Source organism: Mesoplodon mirus (assembly GCF_964341445.2).
Source record: "Mesoplodon mirus genome assembly, chromosome: 17".
Lineage (NCBI taxonomy): Eukaryota > Metazoa > Chordata > Mammalia > Artiodactyla > Ziphiidae > Mesoplodon > Mesoplodon mirus.
In genome coordinates, this window is record NC_138993.1 from 69,232,067 (window position 1) to 69,254,814 (window position 22,748).

A 22,748-nucleotide genomic window follows, 5' to 3' on the forward strand; every position below is an offset into this window, starting at 1 on the left:
TCTCAATAAGATCATCTAATTGTCCACTGACATTTCTGAAACTTAATAACATCCTATTGAGTTGTACTGTTGGCTTTTGAAAAAGTATTGTATAGACAGATAGCTTGGAATAAGCTTTTCTTGTCTTAGACGGCATGTAGCCTCAGGTGTGCTCTTGGTATCAGATCAGTACAAATTGGAGGAGAAGGAAGAATTCATCTAGGGGAAAGCTGGTTTCATTCTTTTTGATTTATCAAAATAAGAAATACAATTTCACCTCTCACATGAAAATGGCAAAGTTAATGTGAAATTTGCTTTCAGAGGTACTGGTAATTGAAGTTATTACAAATTTTATTCATGAAAGAGGAAAAGGAGAAAGATTTCCTTTATCTGAATGTTAGATCAGAAATTGAATTTTATGTTGCAGGGTAATTTTTTTTTGAAAAGTGAACTTTTTAATTGAGATATAATTCAAATGTCATAAAATTCACTCTTTCAAAGTATACAACTTAGTGGGTTTTTTTTAGTATATTCACAGGATTACCCAACCATCACCACTGCCTCATTCCTAAACATTTTCTTCACAGAAAGAAACTCTGTACCCTTCCTGGGCACTCCCCACTATCCTCTCCACTCAGCCCCTAGAAACCATTAATCTACTTCCTGTCTCTGTGGATTTGCCTAATCTGGATATTTCACATATAAATATGAAATATGTGTTCTTTTTGCTCCTGTTTTTTTTTCACTTAGCTTAATGTTTTCAATGTTGTAACATGTCAGTACTTCATTCACTTTATGGCTGAGTAATATTCATTTGTATGGATATACCACATTCGTCCATCCATTCATTTGTTAATGAACATTTGGGTTGTTTCTACTTTTTGGCCATCGTAAATAATGTTCTGTGCATATTTATGTTCAAGTTTTTGTGTGGACTTGTGCTTTTGATTTCTCTTGGATATCTACCCATGAGGGGAATTGCTGGGTCATATTGTAACTCTATGTTTAACTTTTTGAGGTACCACAAAACTACCTTTAAAGTGACTACACCATTTTACATTCCCTCCAGAAGTGTATGAAGTTTCCAATTTCTCCACATCCTCACCATTATTTGTTATCATATGTCTTTTTCATTACTTATAGTTTTTTTGGGGGGAGGCAGAAAACTCCCAAAGTCTCCAAGATTATTTGTAACATAGTATTTTCTCATACTCTGATATTCATCCTTAATGATTATAAGGAGGAGGATAGGATATGGGTAGAAGGAATTTTTAATTTCAGAAGCATTTCTGAATTGCCCCATCTTTCATTAATACTCCCAGACTGGAAGCAATGTTCTACCAGCGTTAATAAAATATTGTGATTATAGTGCTTGAGTAAACCTATTATGCTCTTAAAATAACAAAGACTAAAAATCAGTATTCCTCGGACTACTGGTATTATTTATTGCTAAAAATAACAAATTATAGGACTTCCCTGGTGGCACAGTGGTTAAGAATCCACCTGCCAATGCAGGGGACACGGATTCAAGCCCTGGTCCAGGAAGATCCCACATGCTGCAGAGCAACTAAGCCCACAACTACTGAGCCTGCACTCCAGAGCCCACGAGCCACAGCTACAGAGCCCACGTGCTGCAACTACTGAAGCCCACGTGCCTAGGGGCTGCGTTCCGCAACAAGAGAAGCCACTGCAATGAGAAGCCCAGGCACTGCAACGAAGAGTAGTCCCCACTGCAACTACAGAAAGCCAGCGCGCAGCAACAAACACCCAATGCAACCAAAAATAAATAAATAAATACATTTGTTTAAAAAAATAAATACAAATAAATTATACAATGGAAAAATTTTAAAAGCATATAAAACATATCTCAAACATAAATAATGACTTTAAGTAGATATATATATATACACACACATATATGTGTATGCATATATTTGCCAGTGGTTTCTCATTTATCTTGAAATTTTTTTATATAATGCTAGTGCAAGAGAATTATCTGTGGACTTTATATATCAATGTTTAATAAACTCTGACAAACATATTTGTCTCCTACCTTTCTAGAGATTCATTAAGTTATTTAGCTACCATTTTTAAGCAATAGCTTATATTTAAAGTTTATTTTATTAAAAAGGTGTTGATATGTATAGAATTGTATTTTTTACTTTTTTGTAATTCATTCAAGCCTTTTGAAGCACTTTACAGATAAATATAAGCTTCTCTAGTTTCAGGGAAATGGAAGTATTGATGAGTGAAGTGATTTTCCAGGGAACTGTAACAAAATATAAGAATTTTGAGAATGAAGACCAGGGATTTATGACAGGCAGTCCAATGCTCGGACCAGTGGTTAGAGACTTCCTTTTTCATAGGGCTACATCTGCAAACTCCTGGGCACTGGAGGTCTTAAAGCAAATGGCCAATATGAAAACTTTCAAAGGATTAGTTTTGCAATTTATGAATGACAACTGCAGCTGTGGTTACGTGAGTGAGGAAAGCAATCACAAGGCTCATTGGTTCTCCAGCCAGAGAGCCTCAGCAGCTCGCTAGCTGGGGCCAAGGGAAAAAAACAATTCTCCCAGTAGAATTAAATTAGATTACTTCCTTGTGCTGCTGATGACTAAGTGTGATCATTATGTCTTAAAGGTTGGGGAATAATTTAGAGGATCTTTTAAATTCTCTATGAATTCCTGTGATTCCGTGATTTCTGTTCCTTCATTTAGTTAGATGACCTTCATAAAGACAATATTGATGTACAGTGATTCATCCTGCTCCTGGGGTGGAAGGTGGGCACAGCTTTCTCAATTCTCCTATCAGTGTTCTGCTCAAACATTTTAAATGGCTTATGATAATCTACACATTAGTTTTAAACTCTTCTTGATTAAAAATGCATTTTTATTATTATTGAGGTTCTCCTGAGTATGTGTCTAGCTTTGGCCAGAAAATGTGAGCAAAATGTGTCACTTCGGAGCAGAAGTTGAGGCAGTGAGAGATTTGCCATTCTCTCTTTTTCCCTGGCAGGGGGATTTGAAGTTTGAGATGGTGGCAGATCCATTAGCCTGGGTCTCTGAATGAGGATGATCAGAAGAAACCTCTGCTGACCCACCAAGGTTCTGTCACACGAGTGAGAAATAAACCTTTGTTGTTTTAAGCAGCTGAGATATTGGGGTTGTTTGTTATGGCTTCAGAACTCCTGACTCATACTCTCTTCTGCATACACAATTAGGGAACACAGGTAAAGCAAAGCAAACAAACAAGCAAATGCAACAAAAATCACACTCAATCCAAAGAGATAAGCATAAAAACGTTGAGGTTTATAACTATATATGTATATCATATCAGTATCAATATCTAAATCAACATAAATATCTATATATTTTATAAATGATGTTTTTATACAATTCTATCAACAGCATTTATGTACACTTACTCGACAAGTTAAATGCTAAGAGCACTGAATGCATTATCTTTTTTAATATTCCCCAAACACAATGAGATATGAAGAAATATAATTCTTTTGTAAAAAGAAAAAATTAGAAATTTGAACAGTTTACCATCTTACACAGTAGGTGCCAGATGTGCAACTTTTAATAAAAACTTTTAATACAGGCCCTCTGATGCCAGAGCTGTCATCTTAGGTAATTTACTAACATGCCACAATTTGTTAACGTGTTCTTTTAACATGTGAATTTTCTGAACAACTTATCATGAATATATTTTCTTGTTATAAATATTCTTCTGCAAAATTATTGATATGGCTGCATAGTATTCCATAATACGGTTGTAGCAAAAGAATTTAATCAACCCTCTTTTATTAGACATCTAAATTGTCTCTTATTTTCTTCAAGTTATAAATGTTATAATTTACATTCTTGAAGTGGAATATTTGCATAAATCCTAAGTATTAATTCTTAGACGTGGATTGCATAGATCTAAATGAATAAAAATATATTAAAACTTTTTAATAAAAACATTGCCCAAACAATTTATAGCATCTAGAAAAATTGTTCCAGTATACCCTCCTACCAGGAGTGGAAGAGGGGCTCCCTTTGCCCACCAACAGTGACAATTTTAAATAATTAGTTCGCTTTACTTGGTGTATTTTGCTCTTCGTGTTGTAAACTTTTACTTTATCAAACTCCTTTCACTGACTTCTGTAATCATCAAAACAAATGATTTATCTGCGGGCATTAATCTTCAGAAGTTTGTGTTTGCAGTATTTGCCTTCTTTGATCATCATTTGTCCTTATGTCTAGGTCATCTTTTTGTTTGGTATTGCACTCCCATGTGTTTTTGTTGTCTTTCCTCTGTGCCCTTTGGTTTTCTTTCATCAGACATGTTCTAAGAGGTATTGCATATGTTTTGGTCCTTCAACACACATACCCATACACCTCCACAAGGGGAGGTGTGGAGTGGAAGAAGAATGACAAATTGAAGCTAATTATTTAATATTGTAGCTTCCAGAAAATAGGAACCGTGTCCTCATTTTTATCAATTAGTATGCTTTAATTAATTAATTAAGCAAGTTGGTTCAATTCGTCACCTAGGAACGTACTTTCAAAGAATGATAGCATGCCAAATTCTCACCATCTGGAGATTTTTCAATTTAAGCCGTAATTTATCTCTCCTTTTTAGTGGCAAAGCACACCTTTAAGTTCTTTTGCTTTTATTAATCAGAGAAGTTTTCTATGATGCATGTATTTTTTTAACCTACGTGTTTTTGACTCTACGTGATTTTTTGGCAAACTAAATCATTTTTCTTATTCATGTATACAGAGATACAATTATTATTTGGAACATAACTTTTTTTTTAAAATTGGAAGTCCTCTAAAATTTTTTAAAAAATTTTTTGGGAGGAGAGTCTTTTAATTTAAAAAAATTTTTTTATCAGCTTTATTGAGGTATAATTGATATACAAAAACTGTACATATTTAATGTATACAATTTGATGAATTTGGACATGTGTATACACCTGTGATGCCATCACCACAATTAGGGTGATAAGCATATCCATTACCTCCAAAAATGTCCTTGTATCCCTTTGCTTTTGTGTGTACGTATGTGTGTGTGTGTATTTGTGTGTAAGAATGCTTAACACAAGAGAGATCTAAAATAGTCAAACCTATAGAAGCAGAAAATAGAGTGGTGGTGGCCAGGGATGGGGAAAGGAGGAAATGGGGAAGTTGTTATTCAATGGGTATAAGTGGCAATTATACACAATGAATAAGGTCTAGAGATCTGCTATACCACAGAGTGCCTATAGTTAACAATTTAAACTTTTTCTGTGTGGTTTTGTGGACTGGAAAACTTTTTTTTTTTGTGGTATGTGGGCCTCTCACTGTCGTGACATCTCCCGTTGCGGAGCACAGGCTCCAGACGTGCAGGCCCAGTGGCCACGGCTCACGGGCCCAGCCGCTCCGCGGCACGCGGGATCCTCCCAGACCGGGGCACGAACCCGTGTCCCCTGCATCGGCAGGCGGGCTCTCAACCACTGCGCCACCAGGGAAGCCCTGGAAAACATTTTTAAAATTAATTAAATAAAAAAATTTTTGGCTGTGTTGAGTCTTCGTTGCTGCGCATGGGCTTTCTCTAGTTGCAGCGAGCGGGGGCTACTCTTCATTGCGGTGTGCGGGCTTCTCATTGCAGTGGCTTCTCTTGTTGTGGGGCACAGGCTGTAGGCGCATGGGCTTCAGTAGTTGTGGCATGGAGGCTCAGTAGTTGTGGCTTGCAGACTCTAGAACACAGGCTCAGTAGTTGTGGCTCACGGGGCTCAGTTGCTCTGCGGCATGTGAGATCTTCCCAGACCAGGGCTCAAACCCGTGTCCGCTGCATTGGCAGGCAGATTCTTAACCACTGTGCCACCAGGGAAGTCCCCTGAAAAATTTAAGAGGATAGACCTCCAAACATTTTAGCTTAAGTACAACACCACCTAGTGTGATTTTGATTATATTTTTAAAATCCCTAGTGGCTTAATTAGATATCTTACTGTAAGTTAACTGAAGTGGGAAATGTGTAGAGTTTTCAAGAGGCAAGGGAACCCAGTGTGTTCTTCCAGTGGTCCTTTGAGAAGGAGAGTGGGATTCAGATGTCCTCTCTTCTAGGCATTCAGATTGATTGATCCACTCCATCTATCAGAGCTTGAGAACCCTGGGATAGTCATACACTGAATTATGACCTTTCAAACGTAGTTGTTAAGGATCACATCCAAAGAAGATGAAGAAATGACCCTGTAAAATTAACTGCTTTACTCTTCCTTATCCAGAAAGAATCATCCTGCTTTCAGTGATGCACAGAATGGGGATAACATCAGTGAACTGGGAAATAATGTCAGAAGCAAAAGGCTGTATTTTGTCATATAGACATATAGACATTAAATGATGAGAAATCAGTCTGTGGATCCCAGGGAGTCTTCTATGGATCTCTGAGCACATCTTAAACTTACAGTGCTCTCTGTTATGGCTGTTATGTGCTCTATTATCATGGAATAACCCACAATAGAAAGATGGTATCTAGGAAGAGAAAAGCCTGTTTGTTATTTGCTTCCTTTGTACTCAGAAAATACTTATTAGAATGTCTTTAAACTGTATATGCAATCCACACTTCACAGAACCTCAGGAATGTAAATACTCTTTCTTATGACTTTATTGAAGATAGTACAGAGACAAAAAGAGTGGGATCAAGTGGGAGAACTAAATATGGGGCCTCTAGCATCCTTTATGTCCTCATGATGTGTTGGGACTTCTGTGTGTTGGTGGGGCATTTTCTACCTTCATGAGGAAGCCAAAGGTGCAGGTGCCCAGAACTGGTGTTTTTCTGGATGGTCCTAATTCAATCCAGTATTTAACTTCTCAGTCATATGAAGAAGCAGCATTTGCTAAAGGCATAATTTGTGTACATTGAAGGAAACTGCTAAAAATAATGGAAACAAGCCAAGAAAAGATCTCATGCAAGACGGTTATGTAGGCACTCCCCTTTCCAGTGGGTAAATAATTACCTCTGTTCCTTATTTTGCCTTCTTTTTTCATCTTGCCTTTCCTCTTGCTATTTTTATATTCAGCAGAGCACAAAGGAAATTCAAAAGCTGAATTTAATAATTTTGTCTATCTTTTAAAAAGACGGTAGAAAATAATTCAATGGAAAATAATAAACGTAGTGTTTTTTTGGATAACCTGAGTATTTTCTAATCCATAGTCCAGAAAACTGTATCACTCCCAAGACAGAGTGAATATTTTTTTTCGTGTTCCAGTCAGCGATCTTGCCTAAATGCTTTATCTATGGCAACAGAACACTTTGTGTCAAAGATAGGAAGCGATCCAAATAAAAGGACAATTTTTATTACATTTTGCATAATTTTTATGTGGTAAATTGAAAACTGGTGAAATTTTTTGGCTGAGAAACCTTCCTAGGAAAGGCTGCAATGAATATTGTCAAAATCTATTTGAAATGAAAATAGAATATTGGACATGAATTCAACCCCGATTTCTTTAAGGGACCTTAAAATGAAACCTGTGACAACTATGACAATTTTGTTGCTTTAATTATATATTTATTTCTATTAAAACATTAAGCACACAGTGAAGGATGTAATGTGGGGCTCTAGTGGTTATTTAATTGATTTTATTCAATATAAATAAGCAAACCAGCTATTTTTAGTGGGAAAAAACAATCTCTTCTGCTATCAGCTGTAATCTTCGCAGAACTACACAGTCTACAGACTTTCTTTCTAACAGAAAATCAGTGAGGCAGAAGGTCATTATTTTGTCTAGGCGTTAGGGTCATGTAGATGATCAGAACTCTATGATTCCTTTCTTGGATACCTACGATGCCATTAAAAATTTATAAGGCTGGTCATTGTGTTATATTTGCATGATGAATATATGTGCAAATATTATATTCAATAAAAATTAGTATGTACAATGTATGATCATACTAGAGCACACTGACATCTTATGCATCATATTTTCATTAGTGATGTTGCTCATCGAATTGAATAAATCTAATATTTATTGATCACCTTACCAAATATCTCTATGCTAAGCTGGGGATCAGGAAACTAGGACCAGGAGGCCCACATTTTGTTTTTGTAAGTAAAATTCTATTGGAACACAGCTATGCTCATTTGTTTACATATGGCTGCTTTTTTGCTATCATGGCAGAGTTGCCACAGAGGTGTATGGTACACGGGGCCTAAAATGTTTACAATCTGGCACTTTACAGAAGGAGTTTGCTGGTTCCTATGCTAAGCATTTGTGATAAAAGTGACAAAGAACAGGTTGAGTGTCTTGAGGGTCAGGGGAAGAAGATATTATTTTCTAAATAAATTTGGGGGCATATAGGGCTTCATGAAGTGAGTGAAGCTAAAACTGAGTTTACCTATAAGTAGCATTAGACAGATACTGGTTTAGAAAAAAGAACATTCACGCTAGAGGGAACACCATGGAGAGAAACACTGAGTTAACAAGGGAATAAGTTTTTCAGGGGACAGGAGACAAACTCACTTTTTTTTTTCCTGCGGTATGCAGGCCTCTCACTGTTGTGGCCTCTCCCGTTGCAGAGCACAGGCTCCGGACACACAGGCCCAGCGGCCATGGCTCACGGACCCAGCCGCTCCGCGGCATGTGGGATCCTCCTGGTCTGGGGCACAACCCCGTGCCCCCTGCATCGGCAGGCGGACTCTCAACCACTGCGCCACCAGGGAAGACCCAAACTCACTTTTGATGATATATGAAGAATCAGACAGTGGTGGGAAGCAGCCTGGGGGCAAGTGCCATTTCTCCCATCCCCTGTTACCCTCTCTCCATGTTGTGATGGGTTTGAGACAGAAAAAACAACTTCTTTGCAGACCTCTTGTTCTCATAATTGTCATAGGAGGTTGATGTCAGTACGAAGGACACACACTGTAAGTACAGATTTTAAACACACTGCAATGATGTCATAGAAATGCCAGGTTAACCTTGCTTAGTGCCTACCCCCGTGCATCATTGCTAAAATACCAAGTTTAATGTAACTAAAGTGACCAAGGTTCAACCTTCCTATACGCAAGACAAGTATGCTAACATCCTCTCCTGAGCTTTTCTTCCTCTTTCCTATACCTCCAATCATGTTTATTTATCTACTGAGGGAATAGGAGAAGACAAACACAATTCTAAAGTGGCTGTTTTATTGAGTCATTCCTATTAGCAAAGTAAAATGACGGCAGTTTAGCAGTTGGATTGGTCTTTTGAGGGTCACATTGTCTGTAACGGGTATGCATACACATACCTGCGTGTTTTAAATGGCAAAAGGACATTGTGTCCTAGTGAGGCAAGATAGTGGGTTACTGGTTTGGGCTGAGAAACCCTAGACTGAGTCTGGGCTGTGCCACTAACCAGGTGTATGATCCAGCAAGTCACAGGCTACCTTAATGGTGACTTTGAACTTCACTTCTTCAGGCTACTTTTCCTCTCCTTCACTTCTCTCTACAGCAAGTGAACTTGACTCTGTGTTCTGACTCACTTGGATCCGTAGGTTCTGTATGCTCTCACGGGCCCCATGTGTTTCATTTATGACTCACCTTCCTGACAGACTTTGTCTCTGGTTTTGCATAGCTAACTAGATAGCTGACTACTCTTCAGGAGAATCAGGTGACTAGCCAAGCTGTTTTCTAGAGTCTGCTTTCTACCAAGTGACTGTTTTGGGTACAAACTAATATATTCTTTGGTTATGGAATCCTTTCCTTTGCAGTGTAACAGTTAAGATGGATGAGATTTTGGTTCTTCATAAATATTTATTTCTTATGTGATGCCTTTCATTTGGATAAAGGAGGAAAGACAGGATTCTTTGGCTTCTTATTTAAGTTTCTAAATAATTTTGGCTTCTTTGCTGCTCAAAATATCCATGCCATGTGGATGCTTGTAAATAGTACCAAATGGTCTGGCATAGTACAGTCATGGACCGTTTAAGGTTTGAACGGTCCCAAGGATGAAACAGAAAATATTTGAGGTCATATGTAAAGTTCTTTATAAGGACATTAAATCATTTGCCAGGATTTCTTTCTCTGGATTTTTTCCCTAAGGCCCTGTGTTGCACAATAGTTAACTGAAGGAGCTTCAAAGAAATGTAAAAAAAAAGATCGCCAGCAGATATAGAGTATACGGTGACTAGAAAGGTGTCTCACACAGCTTCACTTGATTAACTTGCTGGAAGTGTGCGTATCATTAATGTTAGTATTAAATTATAGTCACAACAGTGAGATGATCGCAGAACTTATACACTTGAGTGTAGTTTACTGTAATCATAGACAGTAGCAAAACCCAAGAGGTGTAATTTGTGCTTGACTCTAAAGGCACTGTTCTGGATGCTTCTGCGACATAAAGAGAGAAGCCCAGAAGGATTATTAATAGATGAGATCCTGGGTGGGGTAGGAGGCCTGAAGTCTTGTGGCTGCACAGAGGTGTGACAGGGCTGGAACATGCTGACATTGTTCAGCCCTGTTCCCAGATGTCACTCCCATCCTTCACTTGTACGGTCCCTGGGAAAACTCTCGACAGGCATCTGCTTCCTGTTTGGGTCGAGAGGCACACACAATGCTGCCAACTTGTGCTTCCTTTGAGCATCTATAGCCTCATCCAGTCAGTCACTTTCCAATCCTCAGGGCGTGTGCCTCTGCGGGGGCAGGAATTCAAGAGATGACCATATGGCCTATGAAAGCCTCTCGGGGCAGATGTGCTTACCCCACATTGTTTGTGTGGCCCTGGGAAGTTGTATTTTAGCTTTATGGACCTGCAGTTGTTATCTCTAAACACAGTATTATTATAACGGCTGTTTCCTCTAAAATGTTGTGAGGGGCGATTAAGATGGCACATAGGAAATTGTTTCATTAACTTTAAAACCAACATGCAGATGTGAGGGATTGCAAGGGTTTAAGCAGACGACATAGCAGCTGAACTCAAGGCCATAGAATTTAAGAGAGAAAACAAGATCAATATTCCTTCACTCATTCATTCATTAATTCATTCATACAGTCAACATATATTTATTGGGATCCTACTATGTGCCTAGAACCAGTCTAGGAGCTTAGGATGGAATAATAAATAAGACAGCCAAAGTCAGGGCTCTCAGAGAGCTTGTGGTAAGTTTGGTCAGAGAAGTTAAACAAGAAAACAAATAACTTTGGTTAGTGCTAGGAGAAGGAAATCAAGATAATTTGGCCAAGGTGGGGTATGGGGCCAGCTCCAGATAAGGTGGTCAGCGACCCTCTCTGAGGAGTCCTGCTTGGCCAGATCTGAGTATTGAAAAGGGGTCAAATATGAACTGAGGGAAGATGGCCGGAAAACAGAAAAAAAAAAAAGATTTATACCAAATTTCAGACTCAAGTAATGAAGGTTTTCTGGAAGAGATCAAAGTTGGGTGGGCTTTGTTCTTTAAGAATCCAGAGAGGAGGGACTTCCCTGGTGGTCCAGTGGTTTAGACTCCATGCTTCCAATGCAGGGGGTGAGGGTTTGATCCCTGGTCTGGGAACTAAGATCCCACATGCCTTGGGGTGGGACCAAAAAATTAAAAAAAAAAGAATCCAGAGACAAGACTTAGAGTTTGTTGAAGAAGTATTTTAAAAGTACCAATGTGAGCTCCTACCTGATTTAATTTGTCTGTGAGATGGCCTGGGCGTCAGGGATTTTAAAAGCTCACTGGTGATTCTGCTATGCAGCCACATTTAGAATCCCTGCTCTGCAGAGTTGTGTAATGGGCATAGTCCTGCAGCAGAAGGACGGACACTTTTGCTTTTGCCCTACTTCCTGCAGAGCAAACTGGGCTTCAGGGAGTGCTTAAGAGTTGCAGAAAAATTACTGTCCTGTGGTGTCTTTGCCTGATGCTCCATTGAATAGATGGGAGAGTGATGAGGCAGTGGGTAGGCACGGGGAAGGTATGCTCTTGGAGAAAGGGATAAAGAATTCTCAAAACAGAAAGTCCCATCAGGAGGCACAGAAATATGAAAGAAGATGGTATATTTGTTCAGGGAATTGCTCCATCCCAGTTTTTGTATATCTGAGCTGAGAGTGAGAATCTGTATTTTTAAATAGATCCAGTGAATTACGAAGCATTTGGGTATGAATGCGGGGGGTAAACCTCATTTCACAAAAATATCCTTCCATGGTTCTCAGTTGTCCAGAGGCCTAGACCTGCTTTTCAAGCTTCACAGATTGTTTTCTGAGAACTAATCTGTGATGTGTTTTTTCAACCAGAATATTTGTATTGTAATGAGGGATTCTTGGAATTCTATACCCGAGAATTCTTTGCCTGAAATTCACACAACTCTGGAGGTCTATGGTTGGGTGCCAGGACAATAAGCACCTCTTATAATAGCACAAATATATTATACATACCTTTTATATTTTTATAAAGAGAGGGTCTGTGGCTTCTTTTACCAGATTCTGTTGATAAAAGGGCTGCATGATATCAACAAAAGGTGGAAGTGATTTAGAAACCATTGCATAAAACCAAAACACTTTTAAAGAGATGTTACAGTAGATTATTAAGGAACGTATTTTGAGGTAGATGTGCCTTAACTAGACATTGTATAGTTTAATAGTTGAATTAGTAAATTACCCAAATAGTAATCAAATATAGAAATACTTTGTGAGATCTAGTTGTATTTGTAACTTACGATGTGTCTTCTTTTCTTCTTAATTGAGGTATAGTTGATGTACAATATTATGTAAGTTTTGGGGGTACAACATAGTGATTTACAATTTTGAAGGTTATATTCCATTTATAGTTATTATAAAATACTGGCTATATTCCCTATGCTGTACCATATATCCTTGTAGCTTATTTATTTTATAGATAGTAGTTTGTACCTCTTAATCCCCCGCTCCTGTCTTGCCCCTCCTCCCTTCCCTCTCCCCACTGGTAACCACTAGTTTGTTCTCTATATCTGTGAGTCTGTTTCTTTTTTGTTATATTCACAAGTTAGTTTTATTTTTTAGATTCCACGTATAAACAACATATAGTTTTTGTCTTTCTCTGTCTACCGTGTTTCACTTAGCATAGTACTCTCCAAGTCCATCCCTGTTGCTGCAAATGGCAAAATTTCACTTTTTATTTTACAGCTAAATAGTGTTCTGTTGTATGTATGTGTATATATATATGTGTGTGTATGCAAATATATGGGTGTATGTGTGCATACATATGGGTGTGTGTGTGCATACATATGCAGGTGTGTGTGTATATATATGGGTGTGTGTACATATATATGGGTGTGTGTGTATATATATGGGTGTGTGTGTGCATACATATGGGTGTGTGTGTGTATATATGGGTGTGTGTATATATATGGGTGTATGTGTGTATATATATGGGTGTGTGTGTGCATATATATAGGTGTGTGTATATATATGGGTGTATGTGTGTTTATATATGAGTGTGTGTGTGCATACATATGTGTGTGTGCATATATATGCGTGTGTGCATATATATGGGTGTGTGTGTGCATATATATGTGTGTATATAAATGGATGTGTGTGCATATGTATGGGTGTGTGTGTATATATATGTGTGTGTGTATATATATGTGTGTGTGCATATATATTGGGTGTGTGTGCATATATATGGGTGTGTGTGTGCATACATATGCAGGTGTGTGTGTATATATATATGGGTGTGTGTGCATATATATACACATACACTCCCCACATCTTTTTTTTTTTTTTTTTTTTTGATACGCGGGCCTCTCACTGCTGTGGCCTCTCCCGTTGCGGAGCACAGGCTCCAGATGCGCAGGCCCAGTGGCCATGGCTCACGGGCCCAGCTGCTCTGCGGCATGTGGGATCTTCCCAGACTGGGGCACGAACCCGCATCCCCTGCATCGGCAGGTGGACTCTCAACCACTGCGCCACCAGGGAACCCCCCCACACACACATCTTCTTTATCCACTCATCTGTTGATGGACTCTTAGGTTGCTTCCATATTTTGGCAATTGTAAATAATGCTGCTATGAACATTGGGGTGCATGTATCTTTTTGAATTTGTGTTTTAGTTTTTTTTTTTGGGGGGGCGATAAATACCCAGGAGTGGAATTGCTGGATCATATGGTAGGTCTGTTTTTAATTTTTTGAGAAACCTCCATACTGTTTTCCATAGTGGCTGTACAAATTGACATTCCCACCAAAAGTGTATGAAGGTCCCCTTTTCTTAGCATCTTTGCCAACATTTGTTATTTGTGGTCTTTTTGATGATAGCCATTCTGCCAGGTGTGAGGTGATACCTCATTGTGGTTTTAATTTGTATTTCTCTGATGATTAATGATGTGGTACATCTTTTCCTCTGACTGTTGGCCATCTGCATTTCCTCTTTGGAAAAACGTCTACTCAGGTTTTCTGTCCATTTTTTAATTGGGTTGTTTGTTTTTTGATGTTGGGTTGTATGAGCTGTTTATATATGTGGGGTATTAACCCCTTATTGGTCATATCATTTACAAATATTGATATTTTCTCCCATTTGGTAGGTTGTCTTGGCTTTTTTTAAAAAAATGTGTTCACAAGATTCAAGTTTGGAACGAAAAATGGACCAAACCCCAAACCATTTTATTCTAAGTCATGAGAATTTGTCACTGAAGTTTCTTATTAGGATAATTGGAAACACAGATGAAATTTCAAGCAGAGAATAAAAATTAAGTTCCTGTTTTTCCCTCAGAACAGAATGACATTTCTTCTATAATGCTCTGGGTTTTAGTCTCTATTCATGACAGGTGTCCATTCTGATTAATAAATGTTGCTGTCCGGAATGCTCATAAGAGTATAACCTGCCATTCTAGAAATAACAGGAGTATAGGAACAAGAACAGAAGGAAATTTAATTTGTATGCTAATCAAGTTCTAGTCGGAATTTTATTAACATATATAAAAATATAATACAATTATATTGTATTATACAATTGATGTTTTGCAATACCTCCATGGCTCAAAACTAAGATTTAGCCAGTCTATAAACTTCTTTCTAATCAACATTCAGTCATATTATTACTGTTTTAACTTTGGCTAGTTAATATCCATATGAGTCTTAGAAATATGAGGGATAGGGATAAATTATCAAAGAAAATTGCAAGCAGTGTGACAGAGCATACAACCTCAGGAAACAGTAGAGTAGATAGAAAAACAGGTCGTGGAGCAGCAATAACTTCTGTGGTTATTAATCTTGAATGATCCAGGCACTACCTCCTGGACTTGTAACTGTTTGCTCATCATATATCCATTCATGTATTCATTTCTTTATTCAATGCAATTAGTTACATTGACAATATAAAATGACAAGGAGGATCTCCCTAATATTTACTTTAATGGAATAATTTGGGTAGCTGTTATTTTAACTTTGATGTTGCTTCTAGATTCTGGTTGAATCCAAGGGCTTTATTTCTATGTATAAACTGGCTTCACTGAGAGAAATGATGCATAATGAGAATATTGGCTATTATCTGTTCAATGTAGGCAATACATTGGAAAGCGTTCACGAGACCATGGTTGATGCTTACTATAGATCAGAGACTCTCAGTAACAAAAAGGTGGAGCATTACTGCTGCCAGATTACATTTAAGAGAGATCCCCAGTTGTGGACATATTAAGAGTTGTTTGGTTTTTATGTTCTTAAAGAAGTCTAGCTTTCTTGATGATGTTTTTAATTCCTTTGTCATTAATTACAGTGCTGAGGATATAACAATATTACACAACATCTATTTTAATTGAGTCATTTGGATGCAAATGGCAGAATCCCAGTTCAACCAGAAACAAAAAAATGAGTTATGTGCTTACCTAACCGAGAAAGACAGGGGAAAAGATGACCTTTAGGAGGAGTGGAAAAGGGATTTCTCTCTCCTTCTCTCTTTGCTCTCTCTCCCTCACATACACACACACACACACGTGTGTGTGTGTGTGTGTGTGCAAGCACATGTCCACCCTCAACTGCCCCCAGCACACACATTTCTGCTTCTGTCAGAATTTTGCTGTTAATCTTGCCTACTGCAGATGAATTTTTCTCCATGCAGGAGGGTCATGGGTTTTAGCATCACCTAGGGTTGTATTTTTACTGTGCCCTGACCAAGGAAAATAAGAGACTTTGCCTTGGCAGTTCAAGGGAGAAACAAAAATAACCGGCGGATTACCTTAGCTTGGAACCACGATCAATTTTGAGCCAGTTCATATTTCTAAAAGAAGGGGTTGATGGAATATTAAACTTGGTTCCACTTGGGGGCAGTGCTGGGGTGGTGAGATGTAAGATTTTAAGACTTCAAGGAGCCCTTCTGAGCCAACAAAACAATGTTTACTGGCTACAGCTGCATTTCAGGCTGGTATTGGTCTTGAGAATCTTTGATGACATCTAGAGCCTTCTTGGTGTAGCAAGGATGATATATAGCATCTTTTTCAGATTCATAACCTAGGGACAGCACGCCATGATTAGGCAATTCATTAATGATTGTGGTAGGCAGAATAATGCTCCCCCAGAGACATTCATGTCCTGATCCCTAGAACCTGTGATTATGTTAGATTATGTGGGAAAGGGGAAAAAGTTGCACATGGAATTAAGATTGCTAATCCGGAGATTATAGTGGATTATCTGGGTTGGCCCAGTGTAATCACAAGGGTTCTTACAAGGGGAAGAGGAGAGAGAAGAGGAGCCATAATCAGAGGGATGTGACACGGGAACTTAACCTTCTGTTGCTGACTTTGAAGATGGAGGGATGGGACCAAGAGCCAAGGAATGTAGTTGGCCTCCGGAAATGTGCAAATACAAGGGAATATTGCCTTTAGAGCCAGAAGGACACAATTCTGTTGACACCTTTATTTTAGCCTAGTGAAATCCATTTAGACTTCTGATCTCCAGACTATAAGGTTATACATTTTGGGTTGCTTTTAGCCACAAAGTTTGTGGTATTTTGTTATAACAGTGATAAAAAACAGTGATCTGTGGATCACTAGTGATCTAGATAGTACAGTGATCTATGGAAATATTCTTTGGCCTAGTTACTAGAATATAAATCAGAATTTTTTTCTGAGTGAATTATGTATTCCCGTGAATTTTTTAGACTTCTTATAGACAATCTGAAAAAAACTAATGTTAAAAAGGTATTTCTTTTTTTTAATTTTTTTAATTTATTTTTTTATTAGTTTCTGCTTTATAACAAAGTGAATCAGTCATACATATACATCTGTTCCCACATCCCTTCCCTCATGCATCTCCCTCCCTCCCACCCTCCCCATCCCACCCCTCCAGGCGGTCACAAAGCACCGAGCTGATCTCCCTGTGCTCTGCGGCTGCTTCCCACTATCTATCTACCTTACGTTTGGTAGTGTATATATGTCCATGCCTCTCTTTCGCTTTGTCACAGCTTACCCTTCCCCCTCCCCATATCCTCAAGTCCATTCTCAAGTAGGTCTGTGTCTTTTTTTTTTTTTTTTTTTTTTCTTTTTGCGGTACGCGGGCCTCTCACTGTTGTGGCCTCTCCCGTTGCGGAGCACAGGCTCCGGATGCGCAGGCCCAGCGGCCATGGCTCACGGGCCCAGCCGCTCCGCGGCATATGGGATCCTCCCAGACCGGGGCACGAACCCGTATCCCCTGCATCGGCAGGCGGACTCTCAACCACTGCGCCACCAGGGAGGCCCAGGTCTGTGTCTTTATTTCCGTTTTACCCCTAGGTTCTTCATGACCTAAAAGGTATTTCTTTTACTGCTAGTATTTCATCTACCAGCATAAACATAAAAAGCTTAGCTAATGTATAATTTCCTCATTGACTTTCCTCTTGCATCATTTTAAAATAATGGAAGCTAGTTTTTAAACACAACTTTATATCCTTCTTTTTGTAATTATATGAGATTTTACAGTTTATTCCATGTTGTAATATAGTCTGGATATATTGTTTTTAATGGCTATATACTGTATTAAGTAAGATCTTTTGGCCAAGAATAATATTCATCTTTATTTCATCATTTAATGCATTATTCTACTTAAATGGCCCATGAACACAATTATACGATTTTAATATTATGGTCTGAATTTTTTTTCCTGTTTCTATATTGTAATTCTGGGCGTACATCATTATCTAAAGTAAATAGATCCAAGTTTTGTAGGGCCTACATTTTCGGAGTCTTTTTTAATAAAATGAATTCAAAATTACAAGAACAAAATTAGTTAAGGTGAATTTTTATTTAGGATGAAAAGGGAAATCAACATACTTTTTTTTAAAGCAGACAAATACCACAAACATTACAAAGTCCAGAATATGATGGAATTATAGCTTTATGCATCTTCTGTAAATGGCTCTATATACATCAAAACTTGTTTCTTCTCAACTTCCCTAATGTGGAAGTTGCCAAATGTGGGCTGGGCATTATGGAATGCATCACTGTTATGACTTGATCTCTGGCTTTACATTGTCATGACCCAATACTATTCCTAGTATTCCTAGAAGCCATTCCTACACCCTGAAAAGCCATGGAAATGACTCTACCCCACTAATCCCAAAGTCGATGTATCCTTGATTCAACTTCGGTCTGGCTGAAGCCCCAAAGTGCCACTTGACATGAGGGGAAGTGTGGCTGAGTGGAAGTTGGAATAGAAAGAAAGTGTGGTCTTAATCAATTCAGGTAAAATGTCTTATTTTTTGGAAATTTTCAAAAATATATGTCACCTATTACTAGGGTCCTCCCCAGCACTGTAGAAGGGACCCCTACATATTTGGGGCTTGTATCCAAAGTAGGGAATAGTGGGTTTCTACGTCCTGTAATTGACTTTCTATGCTTTCCTCTCCAAAAGAATAATAATCAAATCATTGGCAAATACACTTGCTGTGGCCTTCTTTATGTCACTATAAAAGATGAAGGCCACCTGTAACTGTTGATAATGCTCCCCAAGGAACTGTTGACATCTTTGTGGCCTGACATCTGTTTCATGATGTTAATATCATAAATATTCTTCTGAACTATTAACAGGATAGTATCTGTTTAGATAGTTCTATACAAGTAGATGCTTCCAGCCCAGGAATCTTTCCATTCCCTGGGTGTGCATGATACTGGAACTGTTTCTCACTTATCTGCTTCCAAATACATTTTAAAAAAATCTGGGAGTGTATAGCCTGAAGCCTCAGTATTTCTGTTTTTGTTTGTCATGCAGGATGCCAGTTCGCTACTGAACCCCTTACAGACATCAAGATCTTCCAGCAAAATATAATCATGACCTTGAGTCTTGGTTTCACAGTCCATAAAAAGCTAGATTTTAGGTGATGGAAATTCAGAGTTAGAGCCCTTCTATTTTTTCCCCTCACTTAAGAAGAGATAAGGAAGTTGATCCAGCCCAGATTGATGCTAAGCCTAAAATGAGCTTTGCATACTCATTGAAAAGTGTTCCCACACTCTAGAGCCTTTATTCTACCTTTAAAATGCTCTTGTCCATCTCCACAAGCCTTCGGAGACTGGAGATTTTCAGAGTCTTAATGCATTGATATGAAGATAATACAAAAAGAAAGCTTTTTCAATACTCTCTACGACTTCTCTGGGGGGAAAAAGCAGACCTTTATCTTCATCAGAAGGGAATAAGACTGTTGGTCATGACAAATTCAGGTTTGAGGGGATAATTGAAATCAGGAAATGGAAAACGTTGGTGGATTATCCCCAAAGCCTGAATCAGACAAGGAAACCAACCAGAGGCAGCACAGATTTAAGTGAAGATGTGTGCCCTCAGGTCAAGGGCCTGGGCTGCTTGGGAGTAAAGAGATGTAACAGAAGAAGAAATGGGAGAAAATGTTTTACTAGATTGAAGATAGTGGTGTGTGTGTATGTGTGTATACATACACACATACACACACACACACACACAGAGCTGTAGCAGATAGGGGTTATACTTTTTATTTCTTTTGTTTCCTTTGCCTGCACAGAGCCTAGGAATGTACTAGAAGCTTAAGTATTGATTGAATTAACCTTTCCCCATATACAAAAATCTGTATGATTCAATTTTTGTTCTAGTGCAGTGCATCCAATATTATATTGAAGATTTAATGAGTAATAGTAGTTCACATTTGATGAGTATTTACTATTAGCAATAATATGGGAATTTTCCATTATTTATGATTTTTTCTCTAATTGAGAGTAGATTATATGTACATTTTGCAGACAGATGAACAAAATTTTAACTTGTTAATAATATGTAATTTCTATGTCACTGATATTAACATTATTAAGATGGATTTAATTCTCCATTTAACTTGTGTTTTTGTTTTATTTATTGCGGTACACGGGCCTCTCACTGTTGTGGCCTCTCCCGTTGTGGAGCACAGGCTCCGGACACTCAGGCTCAGCAGCCATGGCTCATGGACCCAGCCGCTCCGCGGCATGTGGGATCTTCCCAGACCGGGGCACGAACCCGCGTTCCCTGAATCGGCAGGCAGACTCTCAACCACTGCACCACCAGGGAAGTCCTAACTTGTGTGTTTTAATCTTTGCTATTAAAAATACCTCATCACAAATTTGAAGAAAACTTAAAAAATTAATACAATAATGCAACCTGTTGTTTATTAATTTAACTTGACCCTATGATATAGTGATCTAATATTTAACATATGATCAACAATCTGTAAGAAATTTTAGAGATTACCTCTTAAATTATTCTAGGGTGTTAACTACCTACTGGTTTCTCTAAAAAAAAGTTTGTTTATTGAATCATCTCATATTTTCTTATACTGAAATTCTTTTCTTATTTCTGTCCAAATACCTAATTCAGAGTTCTATTTTATTTCTCATTCCACATAGAGAAGCATTATGTCATTATTTTTATAAAAGGCATATAAATGCATTTAGTTACTCCTTCAGGTATAGTTCCACACAGATTCCTAACAATATGATCCTATAAAATTATAAAACCTACGTCTCCTGTTGACTTTCATCTGACGACAGGTAATGAGTTCAGCTGTGAGTCATTGTAGTTCCAAAGATGTAAAGAAAATCATTGCAATCACACTTAACCTTCACATTGCATGCATCTAAGGGGAGATGCAAGATTTTAAAATGGACAGTTAACATAAGAACTTTCTCCTCCATGTTGGGTGAGATCATCAGGGCAGTCTAATGAATAGTCTGAATGTAGAACAGTTTATTTTTATTTTTTGTTGAAGTATAGTTGATTTAAAATGTGTTAATTTCTGCTGTACAGTAAAGTGATTCAGTTTTACATATATGTATATATACTTTTTTATATTCTTTTCCATTACGGTTTATCACAGGATATTGAATATAGTTCCCCATGCTATACACTAGAACCTTGTTGTTTATCCATTCTATGTATAATAACTTACATCTGCTAACCCTGATCTCCTGCTCCATCCCCTTTGGCAACCACAAGTCTGTTCTCTATGTCTGTGAGTCTGTTTCTGTTTCATAGACAGGTTCATTTGTGTCACATTTTAGATTCCACATATAAATGATATCATATTGCATTTGTCTTTCTCTTTCTGACTTACTTCACTTAGTATGATAATCTCTAGGTCCATCAGTGTTGCTACAAATTACATTATTTCACTCCTTTTTACAGCTGAGTAGTATTTCATTCTATATGTGTCCCACATCTTCTTTATCCATTCATCTGTCGATGGTCATTTAGGTTGTTTCCATGTCTTGGCTATAATGAAAAGTGCTGCTATGAACATGGGGTGCATGTATCTTTTTGAATTAGAGTTGTGTTCAGATACACGCACAGAAGTGGGCATATCTCTGGATTTGTTGCTCTTTGACTACCCCTACCCCTTGCTTCTTCCAGGTAAATTTCACTGCATCATACGGTAATTCTATTTTTAGTTTTTTGAGGAACCTCCATACTGTTTTCCATAGTGTCTGCACCAATTAAAAATGTAGAATGTTTTAAAGGAATGAGATATTACTTTTTTGAATATATACTCTAGCCTTTTGAGTCTGTCTTAAATTTCATTTCAAAATACCCCATTGCATAAAACAACTAATGGAACAAATTTCATAAATATCCCATTAGATTGATTAAACATGCTCATCTGCGGTCTGTTGAAAATAGCAATATATACGGGGCCGTGTATTCATTCAGAGCAGTCATGTGTACAGGGTGGCCCAGAGCCCCCAGGGCTCCTAGAGATATCCTGGAGGGATCCTGGAAAGGTTACTTTGGAGAGAGAAAAATCTGGATTTGTTGCTCTTTGGCCAGCTCTACCCCTCGCTTCTTCCATCTAAATTTCACTTATATATGTTTTATTTAGTAAGGATCTATTAATGATTTCATTTGGAATAAAATGTTTCTGCTGGTTTCTTGTTGCTGTTGTTGTTCAAGTGTGAAAACCTTTGCTTTAGTGAAAGCAAACACCATTTCTTCCTGAATTCATCTCCAGTCTAGGCAAACATTTATATTCTATGCTCCAATAACTACAGTGCATTTCATTTTCCCTGCTCTGAGCCTTTCAGTGTTCACCTGAAATTATTTAAAAATAGACTGTCACTCCAAAAGGAAGCGAAGTAAGTGTCTATGCAAGAAGAGTGGGAAGGGCTCAGGATTATAGATTCACCTGGGGTTGGTCATGGAGTGAGACCAAAAGCTGAGGAAGAATAAAATCAAAAGGATAAGAATGAGCGTTTGTGTCCAGTACTGACACATGGCTTGAAGCCGCTCTGCATTTTATTCCTCTTAAATCAGTGCCTCTACTGAGAATCAGGCAGGAGAGCCCGGCATCAAGGATTTCCTCTGCCTTCAAATCCTGGTCGCTGCAACCAGCTGGAGCCACCCACAGATGCCTTTGTTGAT

The 22,748-nt window shown here is 38.1% G+C and overlaps 1 protein-coding gene across 2 annotated transcripts in view; it reads left to right on the forward strand.

The window, feature by feature from the left end:
* ITGBL1 (integrin subunit beta like 1) overlaps positions 1 to 22,748 on the forward strand; it is a 217,228-nt gene that overhangs the window by 119,436 nt on the left and 75,044 nt on the right. The gene's annotated exons all lie outside the window — the stretch shown is intronic.